The sequence below is a fragment of the Pseudorca crassidens genome, chromosome 7 (assembly GCF_039906515.1).
Source record: "Pseudorca crassidens isolate mPseCra1 chromosome 7, mPseCra1.hap1, whole genome shotgun sequence".
NCBI lineage: Eukaryota > Metazoa > Chordata > Mammalia > Artiodactyla > Delphinidae > Pseudorca > Pseudorca crassidens.
In genome coordinates, this window is record NC_090302.1 from 65,417,816 (window position 1) to 65,444,820 (window position 27,005).

Genomic DNA, 27,005 nt, shown 5'->3' on the forward strand with positions numbered 1-27,005 from the left:
AGTATATAAATTGCTTAGAATCATGCCTTATACATAGAAAGTACTATGTATTATAAAAAGTATTATAATAAGCCTTATTATTATCATCAAACCCCAAGTGTCTTATTTGGCATGAGGACCATTATTTATACCAAGCTGTAGATAAATTTATTTGAAAAATAGATAATTTTTTGTGTGTAGATTTTGTTCCCCTTTCTTCATCCATTTACTACCTAAATGGGTATCTGTTATGGTCTTGGTTGCTTGTAGATACAAAGGTAGTAATTTGGAGAACAAATAAATATTCCTCAGGTCTCACCAGCTGGAGATTTTATACACACACACACACACACACACACACACACACTATGATTCTGAACTCCACATATGTTGAAGTATAGAACTTCAAAGCATCCCTCCTTTTTCTTCTGGAAGTCCCAACAAGGAGCTTACATGAGCCCATAGTCTGTCAGTCAACTTCCATGGGTACCAAGTGCCCACATGTCCTTTATCTCCCCACCCTGGGTGGCGTAGAGCTGCCCGAAGGGGCCCCTGCTGCCCTGGGACAGTGAGCATCTCCAGTGCCATTTCCCACCCAGGCTGCTGTCTCCAGTGTGCCCGGAGCAGGCAGAGGACCCACGCAGAAGAGAGAATAGATACCTTCCCAACCACACTGTCACCCAGGCTGCAAAGCAGCAGGTCCATGCTCACAGACATTCTCAGGAGAAGAGTTCTCTCCTGCCCTGGCTCTCCTTCCTCTGATCGTGAGTTTAAACCTTACCCACCAGACCATTACTCACAATAGTTTTTCCTGCAATTTTAGCCAACATCTTCCTTTATCTCCTGCTTCCTTCCCCTGTTAGTTGCCAAAAAAAAAAAAAAAAATGTTCCCCATGCAATTAAAGGAAGGATCACAAACAGATACAAGTAGCGGGTAAAGAGTAGGCTCCTCTGTACTAGCAGCAGCCAGGAACAAGGGTCCGGTCTGGCCAGCGAGGTGCTCCATCCCACTGCTGGTAGAGAGCTGCCACCGGAACCCCTCATGAGGCCGAGAGCCAGGAAGGCAGCCTTTTAAAAGGTCAGGCCATGCTGATTCATTCAGTCAATAGTTACTGATCACTTACTAGGCCTGGCATTGGGATAGTACCAGGGGTACCATGATGCATAAATACAGAATCTAGCCTAAATCACAATTTCCAATGAGGTGAAACTTGGGTGAATTTGAACATGCTTCCTTTCCCATTGAAACATCACTGATGTGCTATCACATTTGGATGAATAAGACACATTCCCAGCCTGGACCCTCCAACTCCCTCCATAGAGAATAGAAAGATAAACATTCTTTTATTTGCAGTTGACATGGTTTTATTTTCATGAACTAGGAGTGGCCTTAATAGACAACAGGCCCTGCTCTCCAATTACTGCCAAAAAGAAGAGCTATAGAACATCTTTTCCGAAACCACATCTCTGAACACTTAATTCACTCGGAGTTCACAGTCCGATACAGTTACCTTTTGGTCTATAATGTAAATACACATATCTGATACCTTCTAATCTAAATTTCCAGGATAGCTTACTAAGAACCTAGTCTCCAGGTGCTCATTTTATAGTATTCCTCTAGGATAAAGAAAAGTCCTCCTAGGAGAGGCTGTGTAACTTATCTAAAAAACAAAACAAAACATTTGGGAAGAATTTCAGCAAGAGTGATTGGAACAAAAATGGAGAAGTCTAACTAACCCTCCATTAACCAAGCTCTCCTCTGCCTATAAGCATTCTGGTTAATAAAGTTTTATTATACTCTCAAAGATTTATAGTAAGTCCTTAGGGGGGCCGCTTCAACATCTGATGGTGTGTACTTCCACCTCCAGGTATATACCCCAAAGAATTAAACATGGGGGCTCCAACAGATATTTGTATCAACACGTAAGCACATGAAGAGATGCTTAACATCATTAATCATTAGGAAAATGCAAATCAAAACCACAATGAGGTAGCACTTTACACCCATTAGGATGACTACTATAAAAAAATGCAAAGTAACAAGTGTTGCTGAGCATGTGGAGAAATCAGAACCCTTGAGTACAGTTGGTGGAAATATAAAATAGTGCAACTGCTATTGTGGTTCCTAAACAAAAAGGTAGATCTAGAACTACATGTGATCCAGTAATTCCACTTCTGGGTGTGTACCCAAAATATTTGAAACTAGGTTCTGGAAGAGGTACTTACATATCCGTATTTATAGCAGCATTATTCACAATAGCCAAAGGTAGAAGCAATTTAAATGTGCGTGGGTGGATGAGTGAATAAAGGAAATATGGAATATACATACAGTGGAACATTATTCAGCCTTAAGAAAGGAATAGAATTCTGATACATTGTAAAACATGAGTGAACCTTGATGATATTTGTGCTAAATGAAATAAGCCAGACACAAAAGGACAAATACGTATGATTCCATTTATATGAGGTACCTGGGGGAGTCAAAATCATACATATGGAAAGTAGAATAGTGGTTCCCAGAGGCTGAAGGGAGGCGGGAAGGGGAATTACTGTGGAGTTATTGTGTAAGGGGTACAGAGTTTCAATTGGGGAAGATGAAAAATTCAGGAACTGGATGGTCGTAGTGATGTACCATGTGGATGTATTTACCTAATGTTATTGAATTGTGTACCTAAAATTATTAAAATGGTACATTTTATGTTATTTCTATTTTATTACTGTTTAAAAATTAAATTAAGGGAATTCCCTGGCGGTCCAGTGGTTAAGACGCCGCACTTTCACTGCCAAGGGCCTGGGTTCAGTCCTTGGTCGGGGAGCTAAGATCCCACAAGCTGCGGTGTGGCCAAATAAATAAATTTTTAAAAAATTAAATTTAAAAAAAAAAGAGAGAGAATGGCTGTATTTAGAATACCACTTGAATGTCTGTGCGTGAATGGTCACAGGCCACTTGTTCTCTTCAGAGTCTGAAGACCTCTCCCCTCCCTGGCCTGTTTATCTTGTAGCAGGATCCTTTGCCTTGGCCCTGGTTTCTACTCCCACCATCCAGTAAGGAGTGTCTGATTAAGTAGCATTGCTGTATCCACATGTGATTTACAAAAAATAATATTTCACCCTCACCATCAATACTGTGTTGTGGCTGCACACTGAATAGGAATAATTTCAGAAGGTTCCAGCTGGCCTTCCTCAAAAGGTAAAGAAAATCCAGCATTTTTAAGGTCTCTCTAATCTTTTGTTGTTTCAAGTGAATGCTTCCTCTGAAGGACTATTTCAGCATTTCTGGGATCTATTAAGAAGAGCATAATGAATGTTACAGAAGCAGCCAACTTAAAAATGGCGGGGGGGGGGGGGGGGTTGGGGAGAGAGAGAGAAGAAACTATTGCCTACTTACAGAAACCTCCCCTACCCCCTTTATACCAAAGGAGCCATATCTTCATGCCATAATAAATGCAAACTTGGAAAGGCTCACGAACCCGCCTGCCTCTTCAGCTAATGACAGCCTCAATTATGGGGCCTAATCCTGCATTCCTGACACTCCCCTTATGCCTGCATAACTTCCAGAGGAGTCAAAGGGCCCTCAGCCCTGGCCCTGGCAGGGAGACATTAGTTATGCAGCAGCAGTGCCTGGGGCATGGTGGCAAATTTAAGGGTCTGTCCACATAATGACACACACTTGGAAGCCTTAAATCCTCGTGCTTTGACTCTTCACCTTATACTGAAATAAAAAGCCACAGTAACTCCATTAAAAAACATAAAATTGCTCCACAGGAAATGAACATTAGTTTGATTCCAGTTTACATCGGTTTTAGGTTTCTTCTTCCCCACCTCCTTTTTACTTTCAATGTTAGTGTCCAGTTTTATGGAAAATATTTTCTTCAAGGAAAAGAATAAACACAAGCCTCGTGCTGGGTCTCTGCTTTTTATTTACTGAACTGGGCAAAACAGCTTTGATTTGCTGTCTCTCACCCTCCAGTAAATCAGTGGGAATTCCTCGCAAATACACCCACAGGCCCCCCCTTATGTCACCCTCTGAGGACACCTAATGACCTCTGGCTTATTGAGAAGTGGCCTTGTTTTATATAAACTAATCATCCATCCAGCTATATTAATAACGAGACTATAACTCATTTTCATCCTAGGCACACTCTGTACATTATCAGTCTCCTAATTAATCCTAGGCAATTCAGGGGGCAGGGATTATCACTTCCAATTTTCCTCACCACTCCTCATTCCCGAGACTCGGCAAACAGAGGGTCATGCCCTGTGTCCTGCAGGCACGGCCCTGAGTCCCACCCCACCCCAGATGCGCTCCCTCCGGCCTGGGGAAGCCTGGGAACTAGCACACCCCTCACCCCTGCTGATCTTGGAGGCGGTGGGGCTGCCTCGGGGGAGAAAGAACCTGGGGTCAGCAAACATCTGGCAAGCCTGCTGAACGGACAAAGTCAACAGCTGCTCCCCCCCCCCCCACCCCTGTCAGAAAATAAACTCAGAGATTTGGTGCACTGAGCAGAGCTGGGCCTGTGCTCTGGGCAGCTGAGACCCTTCACCACCTGCCTCAAAGCCCACCTCGCAGCCACCTTCGTCCTTTCTGCATGCGGGTGAGGGTAGCCCCAGGCACACCCCGCCTGCCACCCCAGGCCAGGCTGCTAGCTGTTCAAAGTGGAGACCTGGGGCTGAATGTTCAAACCTCTCCACCTCATCTCCCCGCCTCACATGGGTGAGATCAGAACCCTTGTGATGACATGGTCTCCAAAGTAGATTCGTAGTTTTGCTGAAAAGGGAGTTTCCCTTCCTCTTCCTCCTCAGAGTGAGTCCAACAAGGTGAAGTGTTCAACCATGACATTGAACATCTCTAAACATCTTCAAAGGAGGACCAGCTCCCTTGACTCCTGGGGCCCTTCAGCACTAGAAAACCTTCCCTTGTTGCATTGGAAAGAGCTTAGGGTGCAGAGACCTGTGTTCAAGTCCTAACTCTCCCATCAACCTGGTGGTTACTTCACCTGCACAAGTCTTGGTTTTCTCATCTTTCAAGTGCAGATAATCCTCCTTCCTTTGCAGAGTGGTTGTGAAACAAACACCTTTTCAGGCTCCTTCATAAGCTTCTCTTTGGATCAGTAAGTGATGTTGAAGTTCCTCAGCACAGGGGCCCTGACGCTCCTCCCTTCTCACTCTCGTTCCCTGGGCAATCCTGTCCACCCCCGTAGTGACCATATCAGCGCTACACCCTGTGGGCCTTGGATCCCTTTCGAGGGCTCTGTGCCTCACCTACAGGTCTTAGGACAAGGAGGAGGACTGCCCTCAGGCAAACTGCATGGCGAAGAGAGGGACATGCCTGGGGTTTGTATCACCCCGTGAGTGTGGTTCCTTTGTGGCGGGTGGGGAAGCTGTGAGGCTTAATGGAGTCTCCAGAATTCCCCTTGCAGATCAGGCTGATACTGATGCCAAAAACTCGTCCTCTGTGCACCAGTGCTGAGTTGTAACTTGGAGACAGAGTTTGGGGTGAAGTAGAAGAGAAAAACTCTATTGCTTTGCCAGGCAAAGGGGGACACAGCGTGTTCAGGCCCCTCAAAAACTGTGTCCCAACCCGCAAGGATTCTGTGAGGAGTTTTATAGCAGTGGTTCAAGAGTGGGGTTGCTGATAAGATTAGGATGTGTGCAGGGCCTGCACTCGTTTGATCTGGCCTCAGGTAATCTCTTGATGAGCTTCTCTGGTTTCTTTAATTTGGCCTCAGGTGGTCTTCTCTGGAATGAAGAATGCTAACTCCATTTGTAAGGCGTTTTGCTTCTGTAAAGAGCTCAAAGATACTGTTATGGGCATCCCTGGAGGCGGAACCAGGACCCTGCCCCAAGGCTGCACTATTGTTTCTTAACTGTTCCTCCCTTGTCTCTGCATCCCCTCCTTTCCCTGATTAGCAACTGTTTGAATCTGTCCTTTGGAACTCAGGGAAGGTCATGGAGGCTGGAGTCTACTTCCTACAAACAAGCATCAGGGGACACGGAAAGGCTTCCATGGCCAGGAACCCCACAGGATCCTGCTTGGTTTCAGAATCAGGCTGACACCTCCCCTCTGCAAGGGTTTGCCCAAGATCAAACCCTTGCTCATTTCTTCCCCTTCCCTTACCAGGCTCCCGGGGAGCACAGCCTTAACGAGTAATTTGCACACAACCCCTCATCTCTGGGTCTGTTTCTGGGGACTCCTCTGATAATAAAAACCATGGTTTCACTTATACCTCCAGCGAGACTTGGATCCATATCCTGACATGGATCTAAATCTCTCTTTGACATCTCTTGACTTTCTCAAAAGTGGTCTCAAGGCCAACATACCCCAAACAGAATTTATGGTCTTCCTACCTCCCCACGTCCAAATGCTTTCCAGAGTTCCCCAGCCCATGAATCCCACCCTCGCACCACCCCACCCACTTTACAAGGTAGAATCCTAGGAATATCCCAAGACTCATCCTTCTCTTTCAACTGATGGTCCCCTCCATCCCCCGTACAAGCCATCTTCAAGCTCCTGTTGATTTCATTTCCTAAGTGTACCTAAAATCTATAATACTCCCCCCATCAACTTCTTCCACCACCCTGTCTAAGCCACCATCGACCCTTTTAGGGATACCTGCAATATCCTCTTATAGATTTACACACCTCCCTTCCAGCTTCCAACATCAGTGATTATTCCAAAATACGAATCTAATCATGTCACCTCCCTACACAACATTCTTCAGTCGATCTTCATTGCTGTTAAGTACAAAACTCCTTACAGTGGCCACCGGGCCCTTCCCTCTCTCTTCACTCCAGCCACTGGCACTTAACCTCTGTTCTTTTGTCTACCCAGACTGCTCTTCCTTCCTCTCTTCCCCTTGTCAAGTCTGTCCGGGCCTTCCAGTTAACAAAAGCACCACTTTCTCAAGGTAACTCAATCTGATCTCCCTGCCTAGGACATTCCCTATTTCAGGTTCCTGCAAGCACCACGTGCCTCTTCTCCTTAATTCCCACTGTGGTTGCAAGAAGTTGCAGTCAAGTGATCACAGACACGCATCTGGGTGATCATGGGACGCAGCAACTCAAGCCCAAGTTTGTGAGGCCAGGGGCTACATCAGGCTTTTCACCACTTTCTTCTCATTAGCACGTAGTAGGCACTCAATGACTTAGAAACTTAGAAATTCCAGAACCAAATGAGGAGGACTGCTGTTCTGTCACTGTGATCTTCACATGTGGCCTGGGAAATCAGAGGATCGTGCTCTAAAATAAGGAGTTGTCCCCTTCTTAAGAGAGGGAGACAGGAAACAGATTGTAGGTATCTGTTCTAAAATGTCAAGCTGGTATTATCCCCTTCTTAAAAAGGAAGATACAAATAAATTGTAAAATGTTAATCATTTAACCACCTATATTTTAATTTCTCCAGTTAAAGGGGCTTAAGGGGTAACCATGGTGCACCTGTAATAGCCAAGCTCTCAGTTTAAATGCATGATTTCATTTTATCCTCACAGCACCTCCACAAGGTATTATTAGCCCCATTTTACAGATGAGAAAACTGAGAAGCTAAATGTCTTGCCCAAGATCACACAGCTAGTGAGCAGTAGGCTAGGCTTTTAGTGCAGGCCTGCCACAGGGCAAAGCCATCTTCATGCCCTGTATGGCCTCACCAAAGATGACGCCTGCACATCCCGACAGACATCTGACAGTTCATTTATTGAAAAAAAAAAATGTTCATCTGTGAATGTCTAGCGTCCCCACATGAAGTGTGCTTCTGCTTTATTTCTTGGTGAAAATCACCATAAAGGCTTTATCTCCTGATGCAGTGGATACTGTATTTTGAAAGAGTGCGATTCATAGCAGAGACCATGAGTTTGTGAAGGACAAGGACCAGGTAGTATTTTTTTTTTTGGTGATGCCCTGAAACTATTAGTCTCTCTATAAGCTTTTGTGAAATGAAATTGTACTTCTGTCTCATTGGACTCGTGTTAAGACAAAGTATTAGAAGTTTCTGGTTCCACTTAGTTTCCTCTCTCAGCACCCAGCTTGTTTTCCAGACCAAGAGCTTGACTGGTTTTGTGAAAAGGAAACTGGACCTTTGGAAACATAAGAATGAAGTTTTTCTTTTTAATTTTTGCATGACACAATTATTAGTTTGGGTATGGGATGGAATAAATTTCAGATAGGGCCAACGCTTTTGAGCAGGGAAGCAAATCATGCAGCCTCATTTTTTACTTCAGAACCTGGACATTTTTAAACAGAACCTGGACAGCCCAAGGTGAGCAACGCATCTAAAGCTGATTTTTTTTTTTGTCTGGGACTTTGAGCCACAAGCAGGGACCACAGCCTCAGGATCCATGAGATGAGGGAGTCAGGCCCTACGTTCCCTGCTCCTCTTAGAATCTGTTTTGTATTTCTGTAAATGTTGTATGCTTTGTATTTCTTTCTTTGTTGCCAGGCTTGTCTTGCTCAGTGAAGTCTGCCTTGGCTTGACAATTCCTTATAGTTTACTCACTTGAGGATTTGGGGAGAAAACCAAATTCTCAGCCTTGGACAAAGCTCTTGATGATACCACTCAGGGCCAGGACTTCGGTGACTCTGTACGGTTTATACAATGCTTTTTTATACATTAACTTTGGGGCTAAGGCTTGCTGCCCTCTTTCTGAAATGTTCTATCCCAGGTCTTCCCTCCTCTGAATTCAGATCTCAACTCAATGTCATATTCCCTGACCACCCCTATGAGCAGACCTTTACACAGCTGTGTATTTTTTCTTTTTGTTTTTTTCCCAAAGCTCTCATCACTCTCCAAAATGATCTGGTTTACTTCTCTGTTTCCTTGCTGGATACCTCTCTCCCCATACTAGAATGTCAGCCCTACATGGGCCAGGACCTGTCTTATTAATGCTGCCTCTCTGGGGCCAAAAAACAGTGCCTGGCACCTTAAAAACACTCAGTGTTTTTTTTTTGTTATATCGGTGGAGGAATAAATAATTTCCTTTGAGTATTGTGGTCCCGTAAGGTAGTTTTTATCTTCGTTTTTGAGATGAGGTAGCCGCATCTTCATGGTAAGCAATTAGCCTGAACTCCACAGCCAGTCTGTGACAGAATCATACCTCAAACCCAGGTTTTCTGCCCTTGTTCTGGAGTCTTCTTACGGGAAGGAAAGTGAACTTTTACCCCAAATTGGATCATGCTGGGTACTCTTAAAAACAAGCACCCCATCAGGGATCATCGCCAACAGTTTGGAGTGTGAAAGGCCTGATAAAACCCTGACTCTGTCCCCTTTATCAGAGGTGAAAAAGCATATACAAGATGAGCTTAAAGGCACAGCCTGAGACTGCTTCCTACGTCAGCTCCTGGGTGGGTCACCGGCCCCCTGCTCTGACACACCGCAGATCCTCCCATCCCTCCCTTCCCTGGCCTTGGACCTCACTGGCCTCTGGGCCCCTCATTCCAGGAGGCTCTGGCCCGGCTCTAGACTTTCTGCAATTTTTCTGATGTCCTAATTTCTTGATCACCTGTGCTGACATGATCCTGATTTCTTTCAATATGTCTTTTTCCCACTCCTGGGAAATTTATGTCTGTTCTGGCATATGTCCCCATCTTCCTTTGTGAAAAGAGAGGCAAGGAGGGGAAGGAAAAAGCCTTTTCATATTTTTTAGCAATGTCTTCGTGTTCTGTCAATAAATTACCTCTGCCAGCTTTTAGAGGCCCTATTGGCTCTTGCACTGACCTCTTGTTTCTCCTGTACTTGAAAAATACCTTATTATTTATCTTAGCCTCTCTCGCAATCTTCTTTTCATTCTTCACCTTTGCTTTGCTTATCATGTTTTTGCACTTTCTTAACTTTGTACTATAATTTCTCCAGCTGAGTTGCTGTTTGATTTTTTTCCCATACTTTCTCGCTTTCCTAGTTTTGATGACTTGCCCTACCACTATCACATCCTTCTTAGAGCTATTTTTTTGGCCTATTTTCTATGCGGCAGGTTGCTAGGGAGCACATATTTTCTTTGGGCAGTTTCTACTCATTTCTCTCTGATTACACTCTTCCGTCAGCGGCTATTCTTTCCAATCTCTCAGTGCCCTTGGCTTTTCTTGGTAGGAGCTGAGAACTTTTGTTCCCTCTGGAATTCCTGCGCGTCCTTCTAAGAGGGTCCTAATTCCTTCTGGGCCTTACTTGGAATAAGCAGTTCCCCCAGACATTGGGCTACAGGTCAAGAGGAAGCTAGGTACCTTGATTAACACATGGCTCAAGCTTCCCCCAAGTCAAACTGCCTGTGGGTACGAGACTTTACAGCAAGTGGTACCCCTCGCATGCTGGCAGGAACTCAACCCCTTGCAAAGAGCTTCCCCAGGCAGCTGGGTGAATCCTGTGGGCTCACTAACAAGATGAGTCAGGTGTGAACGGTACCCTCTGGGCTCCTTGGCCAATGGATGCCTTTCTATCCACCAGGCACTGTTGCTAATGCTGGGCACTGCTGCCACCTCTGTTCGGTATTGTCACATTGACTGGCGTCACCACCTAGCTGCTGCCAGACTCCTGCACTGCCATGGTCAACACTGCAGCTCTCAATATCTCAAAGCCACGCTGTGTTTGGGTAGAAGACTCCTCCCTCCCACATTATGCCACAAGTGCCAAGATGGTGTTGCTTGGGTCTTATAGAGCCTTCAGTGAGGCAGCATGTTTTGTTGTTACTTCCAGCTCTCCTTCACTGGAATGAGAGCCCTGAAAGATTGAGTCAAGTATACCCCCAGGATGATGGGTACTTGACTTGAAAGGTCATAGAGAATTGACCCTGAAGTTGATGGCGGAGCAAACCAGGGCCACTTAGGAGGCAAGGATATGGGATCGTAAGGACATGATAAACAGAGAGGGTCAGGGGGACCTCAGGAATCCAGAGGAGTGGAGCAGATGCACGGAGTGGAGAGGATCAGAGTCCTTGTGCCCATCTGATAAATTAACATCCCTGATTTCCTGGTTCGGGGCCTCACAGAGTCCAACAGCACTTCTTTTCCTTTTATTTTTGTGTAAATTATCTGCTGGACTTCTGTAGTCACACTCCTCTTCAGCTCGTGTAACTGGATTTCTTTGCTGGGCAGCCAGGGTCTTAACGAATATAACCTCCCAGTTACCCAGCTGCAGCCTCGTGGTGCAGTTTTTCTGGTGCTCATGCCTGCTTAGTCGTCAATATCCAGCTTCAATGTTGCTTCCTCTCTGCAGCCTTCCCTGACAGCTCCCTCTCTCATGTTGCTTCAGAACTCTGCTCATAACCATTATACTGTGGTGTGATTTAGGTATTTATAAACACTCCACTCGCCAGACCCCGGGGTCCTCGAAGACAGAACCCTGTCTTAGTGCCTGAAACCCAGATGGTGTTCAGTCAGTGTTTGCAGAGATGCCTCAGTGGCTCTGAGCTGGTTCTGGTGGCACCACACTGACTGCTGCTCAACCTTCCAGGCGCTCGAGGGGTCTGAGTTTCTGCTGACTTTGCTAACTTAGCCCTTCCCTCTCACTTGCATCTTTTCCTCGTCCTCCCTGGCGTCCAGGATTGCTTGCTTGCTGGGTGCCTCCAGCTCTGTGCAGACTTCACTACCTTTGGATCTGTGACAGTTCCAAGGCGAGCCCGCTGGGGCAGAGCACATGCTGTTTCCCAGGGTTCTAGAACTCTTTGCTGCGTTTTGGCTCCTCTGAATGGTTTTGTGTGGTTGCCTAGGGCCTGGGCTACCTGTGTGTCTGCTCATAACAGCATGCCCCGCCTGATCCAGCCATCTGTTTGTTTTGGCTGCATCTCCTCCTTTATGCTCTCGCTTCTGAGAGACGGTGAATAGTAGCTACTCCCTTTAATCAGCCAGAAGCCCTCACAGCCTTGTCCATGGTAGAAAAATTGTCTCCAGGTCAGCAGCAGATTTCTTACATGGGAGAGAACATCAGTGCTCATTTACTCAGGAAAAGCAACAACAACAACAAAACCCTCTTGCTCTGTTTAGACCATTTTTCCTTTATGGATTGCAGTGCCCCTAGCACATCCACCAGCTTTCCCTACCAACTACCAGCTATGTATCCAAGCTGCCGTTTCACCCCCTGTCAGCCTGGGGCAAGAGGGGCAATGGAAAAGTTTCACACCCTTGGGTGGGGTACTTGCTTTACTCCTGGTTCTCGTGTACAGAGTGTTTTTCAAGAAGTGTTTCTGCCAGTACACCTGATGCTGCTCTAACCTCAGTACCAGTAGGTGTGAGATTGCCTGGGGGATCACGTGGTTTAAATACACTAGGGTTGTGACCCCTTTGCCCCTCAGAGTTTCACTTTTCTGACCTCTGCTTTCAGGCAGAAAGAAAAAAAAAAACACCCAGGTTCAGCTCATCCTCAAGAATTTCAAAATGAAATCCCTGGCCTCCCTCTGAACCCCACCTCTCGTGCCGATAGATATGCCTTTCTTAGATTCTGTGACAGTCATGTGCCTTGGTCTGGAAATGGAGACAGAACCTCGGCTAAAATAGCATCTGCTGTTTTCCCCCAATGCACAGAACTGAGTCCCTTTCATTCCGTGATTCCCTGGTGAATCCTCACCTCCTTGAAGAGGCTGCCACACCACGGGTCACCACCAGGAGGCACTCTTCAGCATCAGATGCAGGCACAGAACCTGAACAGCAGGCAGCACATAGTGGGACTAAATGCCCACTTGTTAAAGAATGAAGGAGAAAAAGAACTGATTTTTCTCTACCTGGAGCCCAGTCCCTCCTCCCTGAAATACCTAGGTATGTTCTACTTATCATTTGGGGCTCAATTTAAATGACTCCTCTAGGAAGACCTTCTTGGACCAGCTAACTCCCATCCCCACCACCAAAGGTGGGTTAAATGCCCCTTCCTTGGGATCCCATAAGCCTTTGTCATCAGTAGAATTGATCATCCTGTATACCTGCATTTCAGTTTTGAAAGTATCGCCTACAGACCATGAGCTTCCGGGGGGGGGGGGGTGTGTGTGTCTCGTCCACAGTGTCTAATACAATGGAGGTACTTAGTAAACACTTACAGAATGGGGACTGAGCAGAATGTGTAGAACTTTCAAATATTCCCTGGGGAGGTTTAGTTTAATTTCTTTCGCCTTTGTCTTTTGCTCTCGCTATTATTACTATTGCTTTTCCCACCAAATCCCTGCTTTCAATATGGTAATACCAAAAGAAAAAAAAAGGGAGAAAAGATTTCAATGAATTGCAGCTTCCAGCTGGTTATCATTATTTAAATTTTGGCTTTATCTTTGTGGGCAACTGAAGCCTATGATTTAAGCTATCTCTAGCTGAGCGGGAAGGTCGGGTGCCTGCCCAACCACTCATATTTCCAGAGTGCACTTTGCTGTGTCAATACACATTACTTGTCACATTGCAAGAGTCTGAGGAGAAGTTTGATCTCCATTGTTAGATTGTTGTCATGTGTCAAATCACACAGCCCAGGGGGAATGAGTACAATGCACGGGAAAAGCAGACGCTGCGCCACGGTCAAACTGCCTGAAAGATAAACACTGTTGTATAGACCAGGAAAAAGAAAGGTCAAAAAACAATCTGAAGCCTCAGACACAGTAAGGTTTACTTTCATTTTCTTGCCACTCTGAGCCTTCCATTTTACCAGCCTGGGCAAATACGCATTTTTCATCCAACTGACCTTCCAGCTGATTCTCCCACAAGAGGGGAACTAGTTTGAATAGGTGGTCCCATCACTGGTAGGCAAGGTGGCAGCTGTGATGCCCTCACATCGAAGCTGACGAAACAGGCAGGCGTGGTGACTCTACAAGCTCCTGCCTACCGTCTCCCTCCAAATGAAAGCTCAGAGAAAATGTGCAAATACAGCTAGACTCAGGGAAGAAAACTCCACTTCAGGGAGTATGAGGTAGCCAAGCAGGAAGGCTGGAATAATTGTTTGCTGCCGCTGCTGGTGATAGTTTTTCTTTCTTTCTTTCTTTCTTTTTGTTTTAAAGTTGGCTAAAAAACCCAAATGGGTACTAGCTGTTCCATATTAAAGAAGGAATGGGCGCAAGTTAGTCTCCCCATTTCAAGACGCCCACGTGCTTGAAATAGTTTCCTAGAAAGGCAGATATAATTTAACTGGGTGTAGCTTAGCACACTGGCAAGGCATTTTTACGACACCTTCCAAATCCTCGATGGCTGATCTCGTGGTATGACAGCAGCACACCACATTCATTGCACCAGACAAGGATTAGGGGAGTAAAATTAGTCATGTATGTAAATTGTAATCACGTTGGATGGTTGTATGTGCTCATTTAGGCATTTTAGCAGTGTGTGATGCTATCCTCTCTGCAGGACTAATAAGCATTAGCCATAATGAGGTCAGTCAGTCAGCCAGGCATTCTCGGGGGATTTAATTGGGACATGGGTCTCTACTGAAGTGAAAATTAATAACTTTTGTCAATGTTCTGGTGAAATGTTCTGTCTTATTAAACTATGAGGGTCAATTAGAAAGCATTATGTAATAAAGTCCCCAGCAGCAGAACTCAAATTGAGTTATACCACAGTCATTATTCCAGGGCGAATGCATTTGAAAATGGAAAACCAGAGCGCCATATGGAGGATTCGGGTCAGATTTACAAGCATCGCATGTTAAGGCTTCAACAAGAAGGAAACAATTAAACGTAATACTGAAATAAATCAGCGCGCCGGGCGTGCTGTGCAGAGCAGGGAGCCCGGGGCCGGTGCAGCCCTGGAGCCGCAAAATGGCAGCAGAGTCGAAGGGCTTGTTTGGGCTGCATCAGGCAGCGCCGTCCCGCAGATCTCTCCGAGTGCTTGCTTCAAATCTGGGGCACACCTGGAAGGCTCGGGCCTGCACACCGCCTCCTATAAATAACTCTTTATTGTCTGGCTATTAAGACGCGAGATTGCTTGTATTCAAGTGCAAGTTATTGTGGTACAGCAAATTAAAGAATTTTAAAGCACCCTAAACAGCCCCCGATAGTCCCCATTCGGTCATGTTTTACGGTACTTTATTTTTATTTTTACTTTTTTAAAATAAATCACGACTCCTTCACGAAAGGGCGCCAGAAGGTTCGGGCCTGGTGGGTTTACCCGCCCCTTCAGGACCCTGTTGGGGCCACGGCACTAGATCTGCTTTGCACGGGCGCCACAAACGCCTTCCGGTGAATGACGGAGCCAATCAGCGTCCAGAAAGCTTCTCGCTTCAGCCAATCAGTGCTCACGAATCCTACGCCATTACCTGTCTTCTCTTAGATCTACTTTTTGCTGGCGCCACAAGCGCCTTCCCGTGAATGGCACAGCCAATCAGCGTCCAGAATACTTCTCACTTCAGCCAATCAGTACTCATGAATCCTACACCTTTTCCCGTCTCTTCTAGCCCCAGCGGACTCTGCTCCCGACAGGGCCAGACACCTTTCAGGTACTTGAAAGGATCAGTCTATTGTGAGGGAGATAGAAAGCCTAAGCCAGGGTTGCAGTGTGACATCACGGTGTTCAGGCACTTGTAGCCAGGAGGGATTGGAAGGAGTAGAGGGGGCGGAGGGCTGGCGGGCAGGGGTGTCCGCTCTCCTCTGGAAACCGGGGGAAGGTGGTTCTTGTCTGCTCCACTCTTCAGATTTTTAAAGATGCTGCGCAGCTAGAACAATTAGGAAATAGAAGAGAGGGAGGTGGGGGGAGGAGGGAGGAGGGGCGAAAGGGAAGGAGATACAAAGAGGATCCATACTGTACAGTTACTAAAGGAATACAGCTTTCTTATCTGCCCAGCCCACTCTTTTCTGAACTTTCTCTTCCCTAGTGAAGTGAACTGGGGTCTGATTATTTCGCCTTTGATCCGCAATGCTGACTATGTTTCTCATTAAACGCCAATTATAACAATGCCCCCTTCTTGGTTCCGAGCCATCATGGAAGCCAGTCTGTTCCCCTCTCCCCCATCTCCATGGCCGAAGCTGTGGTCTGAGCCCCTGTCGCCTCCCACTAGGGCCCTTTTTCCACTCCAGCCCCGTCCCACCCATTTTCTGAAAACCAGCCACAGTAATCTTTTAAAAAACACAGATATGGTCAAGCTGTTTAAAAACTCTTTCACACTTTTGCTTTGCAAATAGGATAAAATCCAAAACCCTTACCACGGCCCACAGAACCCCTCCCAAATGTGTCCGGGGCTCACCGGGAGCCATGCTTCCTCTAACACCGATCCTGCAGGTTCTGAAACACGTGAAGTTCTTGCTCTCATCGGAGTTTTTGCACATGTACTTCCCTTAGTCTGGAGTTTTCTTCCTCCTGACTGTGGATGGCTAGTTCCTCTCAAGCTTAAGTATCATTCTCCGGGAGGCCTTTCCCAACCATTCTATCTAAAGTAGATGCATCTGGAACTCTGTATCATCACCCCGTATGTTCCCAGTATAGTACTTTCCATGGTGTATAATTTTAAAAACAACTTAATTTGGGCTATTCTTGTTTTCTGTGGTATCTCCTGAGTCTAAGTTCTGTGATGGCAAAGACCAGATCTGTTTCATTTCCCACTGCGTCTTCAGCAGTGGGGGGGGGGGGGGGGGGGGGGGGCAAGTGACAGGTGCTATGTGTTAAGTGAGTGAATACCTCAATGAATTAAAGGATAGCTTTGGAGGGAAACCTGAAGTTTTTCCAACTCCTTTATTTTGTAGAAACAGTGTTTCTGAGGATGGTGAAATAATATGCACAAGGAAACTTTGGGGAGAGTTGGAAGCAGTACCTGGTTTACCCTGGCAATGTTTCCTTCTTCTACCACATCACCCAGTCCTATCTGTTAAACACACCTTGTCTTTATCCCTATTTGAATAAACACTACCCTAAATCCTATGGTGAAAGCATGTTTAAAACCAATTTAAAAAATAGAGCTGCTCCATCAGTAAGAGAATAGATGATTAGATTCAGGTATGTTCATATAATGGAATGAGTATGAATGAACCAAAGCTATAGGCCTAAAAATGGCTGAATCACAAACACATAATGTTGAATAAAAGCAGCTAGTTACAAAACAATATAATTGTGATAGCACTTATATAGAGTTCAGAAAACAAGCAAAACTAAATAACATGTGGTTAGTAGATGCATGGTCAAACTCTAATGAAAAAAGTAGGAATAAGGAATGTTTTTTAAAAAAAATAATAAAAGCAACGTTTAGATAGTGGTAGTGGTTACTTGCTAAGTGTAGAGGTGGGTGAGAAGGGAAGGAGCCAGCAGAAAGAAGAGCGTGGAGATGGGGTGGGGGCAATAATGTTATCTTTAGTTGGGTAGCAGTTTCATGATTAGCCATTTATTTCTTATGCTTAATAATTTGTAAGGAAAAACTGATGAATTTTTAAAACTTAAAATTGACAGGATTTCAGCTTTGCCTGACCATACCGAACCTCAGGGAGAAGAGGTTCTTTCTTCTTCAGGAGTGCTTCAGAGAACTTCCTCTGGCCGTGCACACACCCATTTAAGGCCGGCAGACTAGAGTTCTTGGGGCCTGTTCCTGAGCCAGGTCAACACTGTACAAAAACACGCAGTAGGGCTTCCCTGGTGGCGCAGCGGTTGAGAGTCCGCCTGCCGATGCAGGGGACACGGGTTCGCGCCCCGGTCCAGGAAGATCCCACATGCCGCGGAGCGGCTGGTCCCGTGAGCCATGGCCACTGAGCCTGCGCGTCCGGAGCCTGTGCTCCGCAACGGGAGAGGCCACAACAGTGAGAGGCCCGCGTACCGCAAGAAAAAAAAAAAAAGTGCAGTAATCATGCAGAGTGTTTGAAGTTGGCTTTGGAGGTGACCACCCAATGAGGTGGAGCCCTTGAGCAAAAGTAACCTCCTTATTTGTCCTTCCACAGCTAACAAACCCTTCTTTACCGTCCTCAGGGCTTTTGCACCTTTTACACCCCCTGATTACAATGCAAACACCCCTGAGAGTATCCACATCAAAACCAACACCCAAATGATCTTCGCTGACGCTGAGGGGGTAGGATGCTGGGGAGGGACATGGCAGAGGTGGAGGAGGTGAGAGAGCCTCAAAGGCAAGTCAGGCCACCGTCACCTTTGGTCCAGGCAGCCTTGCCTGGTTTTTCTATACAGCCCCATTGATTTCACATTTTTCATCTCTGAACTGAGCCCTGGACTTGTTCCCGGCACACAATGCCCCACGATAGCCAGTCAGTGTGCCCCTGTTGACATTGCCACATGCTGAGATTAGCCTCCTTGAGTAATTCCTCTTTCTAATGTTAGTGGAGGGGGTTCCCACCATAAGGGTTTCTGGTTCATTTGTGTTACTGGGTCTCCCAGGGCCACACTTCTGTTTTGAGAGAGAATTTTGGCATCAGGCTCCTTCTGACATGTCAGGCTGAAAAGTGATTTTGAGCCAAGAGTTCTGTTGCTTCATTTTGGTTATTTATGAGAAGCTGGTATTTTCTGCTAACAGAGACAATGGGAAATTTCAAAACCTCAACATTATCAAGCTGTTGGGGTAGTGGTGGGAAAATAGAAATTGCAAAGTATTTCTCAACAATTCGAGTAACTTGCCTTCCATATTTTTTCCCAAGATAATTACGAAGATGAATGCCACTTGCCTTTTGGAATCTTTTTGCTGAAAAGTATGAAACTATTCCAGGGAGATTCTGGACACAGGGTCTCCGTCACCACACAGTCCTATAGGAAGAGGCAGTCTGCCTGCACGTTCATCCATTGGCCAGTGAACGAATGAAAGAACAAACAAATGAGAAAACCACTCAGCTACACACACACAATGCCACACATAGTCATGCGTTACTATCCTAGTTTGAGGCTAGATTGTTTATCTTAAAAATGTGAGTTTTTTTCTCTGATTATAAAACTAATATGTGCTCATTACAAAATGCTTGGAAAATACAGAAGAGTATAAAGAAGAAAATAGAGGCGTCCATAGTCCTACCTCACAGAAAGATCTTATTAACATCGAGGTTTATATCACACTAGTGTTTTTCTGAGCATGTAAATGTTGCATGGCTGAGATCTTACTGTGTATACTGTTGATATCTGTGTTAGACAGAATTCTAAGATGACTCCCCAGTGCCCTACACCCTTGATTAATCTCTTCCGTCTTGAGTATGGGGAGGAGGGAAGCTTTGAAAATGACGAGTATTACTCCCATGGCTAGGTTATGTTACAGTGGACTTTAAGAAAAGGAGATTATCCCAGGTGAGTCTGACCCAGTCAGGTAAACTTTAAAAGAGACTGGGCTTTTTTTTGACACAGAGATATGAAGCATGAGAGGGATTTGAAGGGAGGGAGCTTCTCTCTTGGTGGCTTTGAAGATAGGACCACAGGGTCAGGAATTCTGGAAGGTTCCAGAAGTTAAGAGCAGTCCCCACTGACATCCAATAAGGAGACAGGGACCTTGGTCCTACAACCACAAGGAACTGGAGTCTGCAAACAGGTTGAATGAGACTGAAAGAAGACCCCAGCTCCAGATGAGAACTTAGCCTGGCTGACACATTCATTTTAATCATGAGACCCTGAACCTACAGAACCACAAAATGATAAATGGGTGTGGCTTTAAATGGCTACATTTGTAGTAATCTGCTGTGTAGCAATAGAAAAATAACCAAATATTCTGCTTTTTCATTCACATTACAACTTAAATCTTTTCTCCTATTATTGTTAACTAAAATTTTCATGTCTTCATCTAACGTGTGTGTGGATCATAATTGATGTTAACCAGCCTGTATTATTGGGCATTTAGGTATTGCCGTTACGATAGAGATTTGTTATTTAAAAATTAAGTGCTGTCTTCGTGTTTTGTGTCTGTTCTTTCTTTTTTTTTTTCTTGTCACATGAAAGAAAAGTGAAACATCTGCTGAGCCTATACCCGCCCAAGAGAGAGAAAAAAAGAGAAAGAGACGGAGATACAGACGGAAACAAGGTATGTCTAAAGGGTTCTCTTTGCTCCCAGATGGAAGGTAAAGACTTTGAAGGAGAGTGTGACCCTTTGTGTTTCAAAGGTGGAGGCCCTGTCCAAGGGTAGGGCTGAAGGCTGGGAACTGCAGAGGTTGAAAAAAGACTGGCTTCTCCCTAGTTGGTGGGTCCCCAAGACTGGGAAGAGAAATAAGGGTCGGACCCATCATGGAGCTGTGGTCCCATCTGAGCCTGGTGCTCTGGGTGACCTCAGAGGGGGGCCTGCTGCATGACCGTCTATGGGACTGAAGAGGCTCTGCCAGGGTCCTCAAACCCAGCTTGAGATGGAGGAACTGAGAGCTCTGCTCATCACCCTTGGCTAGTATTGGCTTCAACCAGATTTAATTTTACTTTGAAAAATAAATATGGCATTTCATACTTTTTTGAGATTTAGGGCATTGCTACCTGTTACATAAATAGTACTGTGATCAATAGTCCTACATAAATATGTCTCTGTATTTGTTACTATTTTATTTGAATAGATTTCTAGAAGTAGATCAAAGGATATAAGCATTTCAACATCCCTTACATAAATTATCAAACTAGCAGGTTTTTAGATTTCTTAAGCTAAAGTATATAAAAGACACTAGATGCATAATAAATTCTCCCTTCAGCCTCTACCCTCAACCACCCCAGTGTATCAACTACAGAAGATTCAAGGCCCACTTGAGCAAGTGTAGGCACAGTGTACTTCCTCCTGGGAAAAGGCAGTGGGCAGCCTAGGCTGTGTAACAACCGGGACAGGCATGGCCTGATACACACCCGCCTATACCAGTAACTGGCTGTGGACCTTCTATATGCATTTCTTGGGGCTGCCATAACAAAGTACCACAGCTGGATGGCATGAACAACATAAATTTATTGTCTCACAGTTCTGGAAGCTAAAATTCTGAGACCAGGGGTCAGTAGGGTTAGTTCTTCCCAGAACTGTGAGGGAAGAATCTGTCCAGGCCTCTCTCCTAGCTTCTGGTGGTTTGTTGGCAGTCGTGGCTGTCTTCTCCCTGTGTCTTCGTATGGTCTTCTCTCCACTCCAAATTCCCCTTTTTATAACGATACCAGTCCTACTGACTTCATCTTAACTTGAGTATCTGCAAAGACCCTATTTCCATATAAGGTCACATTCGCATGTCCTGGGGGTTAGGACTTCAGCATTTTGGGGAGGGACATAGTTCAACCCATAACACTTTGGAGAGTCACATACACTGTCTAAGTCTCTGTTTCTGATCAGTAAAACAGGGATGATACTGCTCTCCGTATAGTGAGGATTAAAGTTACAAGATAAATGGGAGAATAGGTAGGTGATAGAGAACTCACCCCATGTCTGGCACATGGTACTTAATAAATACTGGCTAAAGTTATCAGGTAAAACTGTTGCTCTTATTGCAGTGTGCTCACGTGGACACACAGAAACCCATGCTCAGATGGGTGGAGATGCGTGCTTATGTGGCCACTCCAGTGCCCCTAGAGAGAAGAGGCCGTCTTACTTTTCAAGTGTCCTTTCCCTGGTCCAGTCTTTACCAGCTGGTTGTTAGAAAGAACAGACCTCACCTCTCCCACAAAGCCCACTTCGGAGATTGGCGCCTACCTTCTGCTGCTAGTTTGTTGTTTGAAAAGTGCTGACGCGTCTCTTCATCCACAGTGCCAGGACTCTGTGCCAAAGCTGCCCACACGAGCGCAGCTTTCCCCACACACCAGGGTTTCGGAAGGTGGACCTGGCACCAACCAAACACATAGTAAGGGAAGCCCTTGTGACACACGTGCACATGCGTGCAGCCACATACATACACACGTGCGTGCGCCAGAGAGCAGAGACCCCCATCAGTACTTAAAGCAACTTTTAAAAGGAATAAAAATTGCTCACTCTCTTTGATGATATTCAAAGGGTCCTTTTTAATATATGAGAAAGCCCATTCTAAATTCTGAACACATCTGGTGTCACCAGCTCTTTCTTTCCCCCCTCTAAACCCTCTTAATTCCATAATTTAGAAGGTCTTAAGTCCCAGAAGGATCTGACTGCAGCATAATTGGGCATCCTGAACACTCCAAGTTGGATTCGATGCCCCACCTCAGCCCGGATACTTTTTCACTGAGTAGGAGAGGAGAGGTTTGGGGAAGGGGTGGGGCATGGACAGTGGCCTGCCTTTGACGGGAGAACTAAGGTGCCTGCAGGAAAATGTTTGCTATTCATTTTGCCCTGACACTCCAGGAGAGGAGCACAGTTTCCTTTGTGATTGGAGGTAATGAAATCTACAGGAAAATCAATGTGGGCTGACAGGAGCATCGCCCAGCTGATCTGCAGACCAGAGACACTGAATCACAGCAGGCTGCAGGCAGCGTGTCGGTTAGGTACCACTCGCCGCTGCCTCTGGGAGAATGGGGTTTCGGAAAGCTCACCCTCTGGGGTGCTCCTGACTCCTCTAGGCTGTCAGCCTGGCTGGCTGGGCTACTAGGAGTTGAGTGACAAAGCATTCAGTTGGGTGGACAGTGTTAGGGGGCCAGAGGGCCACAGCATGCCTGGAGGGTTCCTGAGAGGAGGGGGACAGACAGAGAGAGAGAGAGAGATCCTGACATTGTAACAAAGAGATAGGGGGAGACAGACCGACGGACAGACAGATACACACACACACACCCCTCAGCTTTAAATGATCTACATGAGCCTATATTACTTCACTACTTTTTTTTTTTAATTTATTCTTTTTGGCTGCCTTGGGTCTTTGTTGCTGCACACGGACTTTCTCTAGTTGCGGCGAGCGGGGGCTACTCTTCGTTGCGGTGCGCGGGTTTCTCATTGCGATGGCTTCTCTTGTTGTGGAGCACGGGCTCTCGGCGTGCGGCCTCAGTAGTTGTGGCACGTGGGTGCAGTAGTTGTGGCTCGTGGGCTCTAGAGTGCAGGCTCAGTAGTTGTGGCACACGGGTTTAGTTGCTCCCCCGCATGTGGGATCTTTCCGGACCAGGGCTCAAACCCGTGTCCCCTGCACTGGCAGGTGGATTCTTAACCACTGTGCCACCAGGGAAGACCCTACTTTACTACTTTTTAAATTAAAAAATTCAGACTATCTACCTCCACCCCAAAACATGCATTACTCTAGTAATCAGGAAAGAAAGTGTAAAAATAAATAAATCAGAGAAACTTAGCAAAATATAACTGTTGCCACCCCCCAAAACATCTGCACATCTGCTGGGCCCCTCTGCCGGCCTGGTTTAGCCGACCTCAGCACCCACAGCTACAATGGCAGCAGCAGCAGAGTTAGCAGGGGTCATCCTCATATGGCTGGGAATTGCTTCCTACGATTTGGAGACATAAATCAGGATAATAAGCGTGTGCTGTCCCCTCCCTATATGTCCCCTTTATCTGCACCACAGCCACTGACAGCCTTTTGGTCCCTGGATGTTTGGCTTAAGGCATTACCAACACTCCCCCTTTGGGGTTGGGGGTTCTTTTCTGGAATCTGTGTAGTTAAAACACCCGTGTAGTCTGTCGTGAGAAGCATGTGGAAAACTGCACTTGGGGAAGTAATGGGTTAAGAACCAGAGCCCAGAGAGAGAGTGAGCCCTGGTGGTGCCCGTCAGTACGCATGGCCACCAAGTCCCAGAATCAGGAGGACGCTGGGTGGCCCAGAGTGGGACAAGGAGCTGGTGAAACTCACAGGCCTCTTGTGACCCCTTCCCTCCTGGCTGTAGCAAAACCACATCACCCACAGACACTGCCCCCTGCCACCTGTCCTGTCTCCTGTCTTCCGCCCCTGCCTCCTGAACTTCCTGGCAAAGGCTTCCTACTTCACCTACCGCGTACGTTCCTAGCAGAAATTTTTAAGGCCAAAGAAGTGGCAGCCTCAAGCCCAGTTTATTCCAAGATTTGGGGGCAATTCTAGGTCTGAATTGGCTCCCTTTCCTTCCTTTCCCCCTGCACAGTCCCCGCTCGGCAAGGAGCTGACAAGAGCTCTGGACAGCGGGACAGCGGGATCCAATAAATCTGAGGCCTGTCTAGGTGCTTCATTTATCAAGAGGCCTAATTTACCCAGGCCCTTTAGACTAATTGCAGATTTGCAAAAACTGCTGAGAGTGTAGAACCGAGCATTGTGAGTGTCCCTTGCCATATTTCTGCTAATGCGTTTCATCTGGAGCACATAAAGAGGCAGGGATGCTGATTTTAGACACAGCACTTTGGGGCTAATCCAGCTAAATGATTAGCCCTAAAATTCTGCAGTGATGTCATTTTCCCTACAGTGCTCTGCCAGTCGGCTTGTTTGCTTTATAGTGAGAAATATGTTCTCACAGACCCAGCTAACTGTCTCGGCATCAGGGAAATCTGCTCTCCGTGGTTTACTTAGGGCAACAACGCAGCCTACTTGTCAGTCTCTGGATCTCTTCTCAGGGTGACAAGGGTTGCCAGCAGACAGCAATAATGGGAAAATGTAACTTCTTTAAGGGACTCTTGGATAGACTTAGCTCTCCTCCGTCACCCTAGGCATGCCCGTGGGCAGGTTCTGCCAGCCAGGGAAGCCATACAGGTTCTGAGCTTAGAGCAAGACGGGTGTGGTTAAGAGGTGTGGGTCTCAGCTCTGCCCCTAGCTGCATTGGCACATGCCAGTTCCACAACCTCTCTGAGCCTCAGTTTCCCCCTCCAGGAAACAGACGTGAACACCTGCTGAGAAGCTCAAAAGAGATAACATGTAGCAGGGGCTACCCAGGGGCAGCCCTGATGGCGGTGATGAACGTGGAGCTTTGGAGTGAGATGGCTCAGGTTCAGACTCAGTCACTTCTGAGCCCTGAGACTCTGGTTATTCATTCATCTTCAGTGAGCTTGAGGTTTCTCCTGCTTCAGACACAGGACTATGAAGGTAGCCTTGCAGGGTAATCGGACTCAGCATCCACTCCCCCTGGATCCGGGTCTGTGTTCCACACATTACAGTTTCTCAGAAAACAGCACTCTGATTGGGGTGTATGCATTTCCCCAATATTGGGCCCATGTATTTATTTCAGAAAGAACAGGGCTGTAGTTAATGTTTTTTTCACAACCTCGAAAGTTATTTTCCCAATAAGTGAAAACAAGTCTGCATTTGGCATAATCTCAGAGTTGAAAAATAAAAGTTCCCTAAGTTGATTGGACTTTCTGGATTTCCTTGCTATATTTTGGAGGAGGGGTAGCAATATCCTCTTCCACATGTAGACAAAGCTTTTGCAGATTCCAAAGTGTTTATCCTACTTAATATTTATAACAAACATGTATAGAGTGCTCAGTATATGCCAGGCACTGTAATAGAAGCATTTTATGTACAACTGCCCGTTTCAATCTTAACCACAGCTCTCCAAGGCAAGTACTATTATTATGTCCATGTTACTGATGAAAAAAAATCTTTTGTAAGATTAAAGACTTAAACCAAAATTACACAGCTGGTAAGGAGCAGAGAAGAACTCAAACTTTTGGGTCCAGCTGCCCCCAAACTGATGCTTTATCCAGAACATCGCACAGGGGCAAAATCACAGGAAGGGAAACCTGCAAACACAGGCTACAACCCAGCAGCGGTCTACGGAATGCCAGTTACGAAGCTGGGCAGTGTCCACACAGTCTCTCTAACCTCCCGACAGTGCTGCAAAGTGGGAAGTAATACTGGCCCCACATTACGGGTGAAGAAAGTAACGCTTATGTAATTCCCCAAGTTACTCAGCTTGAAATTGGAGCAGCTGGGAGTGGAATCCAAGGCCAGCTGCCTCTAGAGGCTGCCTCATGATCTCTGCGCTACGCTGGGAGGAGGATGAGCCCTTAAAATGGGCTCCTACAGCAGACACCCATGACGGAATCGCTGGGCCCGTCACCTTTAGAAACTGGCTCTGGCTCAGGTGTGAGCGTGATCTTTCACAACTAGGCCAGAACAAATGAGGCTACGTCTTCGACACCTTCACAAGGCCCTTTGCTTGCCTAAAAACTCTACGGCCTGCTCCTTTAGCCTAGAGAATTGTTAAATAGCAGCCCAGGAGAAGCCGAGGGCAAAGCACTCCTCTGTGTTCTGAGAGGCTGGGTGTTAAGCAGTCTTACTAATTAGCCCGCCTGGTAGAAATGTTTGTCCTGATGGATCAAAGCTTGAAGCTGAGACACAGCACCCAAAGCCAGGGAGGCAATGTTTGTCTTGCGTCTCCCATCTCTGATTAAGAAGCCGGGGGCATGGGCCAAATTGCATGACGGATTCCTCACACGTCGTACCATAAATTTACCCCCGAGGGCCGGGCGCCCTGGGTCCCACCCGTGTCAGCGTCCTAACACAGCCTCAGAACCATAACGTAGTGTTCTAGGGGGAGGCTGAAATTAATGAAACTCTGGCTGACATTTTGAGCACGCACACACATATCTCAAGATTATCCCACAAGTATATTTCTTGTGGAGAGAGTAGTTTTTCCATATTAAAAGATGGCATTAACCTTCAATAGTCCATCACTTGCTTTAATCCTTTCCACCTGTAAATATTTCAGATAAAAATATCACATAGGCTGTGCCTGTGTCTTACAAATGTGGCTTACGGGGAGATGGAGATGATAGGCTGACCTTTTTCACTCGCAAATATCCATCAAAACTAGAGTCTGTGTGGTGGTGGAAGGAGCATGGAATTTGGGGTCTGCAAGGCCTGGATTCACATACCAGCTTCATACCTGGATTCAAAGCCCAGGGACTTTGGGCCAGTTGCTTGGCCGGTCACCCCCTACAGGTGTGGAGTTTCTGTCCTGCAGAAAAAGGGCTTTGTGTAATTAGTCTGTCCAGAGGGGCTGAGTTTTGGTAATTCATCTGCCTGAAGAGGGTGGTTTCAAAACTCACACCACCGTAGGAATGACGGCAGCCCTTGTCGCCTGACTTCTTCAAGACCCATCAGCCTCTTCCGTAAAATCAAGAGCATACCTTCTTTTCCAGGTTCTGAGCTCGAGAGATGCTATGTGCATAAGCCCAGTCCCACATTCCTGTCGTGGAAAGGAGGCCCAGTGCATTCATGGTAGCTAGAACCAAGATTACAGACTGGCAGCCTGTGGGCCAGGGCCATTCCACATAGGGGTTTTATTTGGCTCACACAGGGTTTTAAAACCTTTTGAGCCAAAGCCTTTAAAAACCATAACAGTCGGGAGCTTCAAAACCTTTCAAAATCAAGAGAGTT

At 46.2% G+C, this 27,005-nt stretch overlaps 1 long non-coding RNA gene across 2 annotated transcripts in view; it reads left to right on the forward strand.

Annotated features, from left to right (window-relative positions):
- LOC137227061 (uncharacterized) overlaps positions 1-27,005 on the forward strand; it is a 66,867-nt gene that overhangs the window by 13,353 nt on the left and 26,509 nt on the right. For both annotated transcript variants that reach the window (XR_010944677.1, XR_010944678.1), the window contains exon 3: positions 19,753-19,834. This is a non-coding gene — a long non-coding RNA (uncharacterized lncRNA). The remainder of the gene's footprint in view (positions 1-19,752; positions 19,835-27,005) is intronic.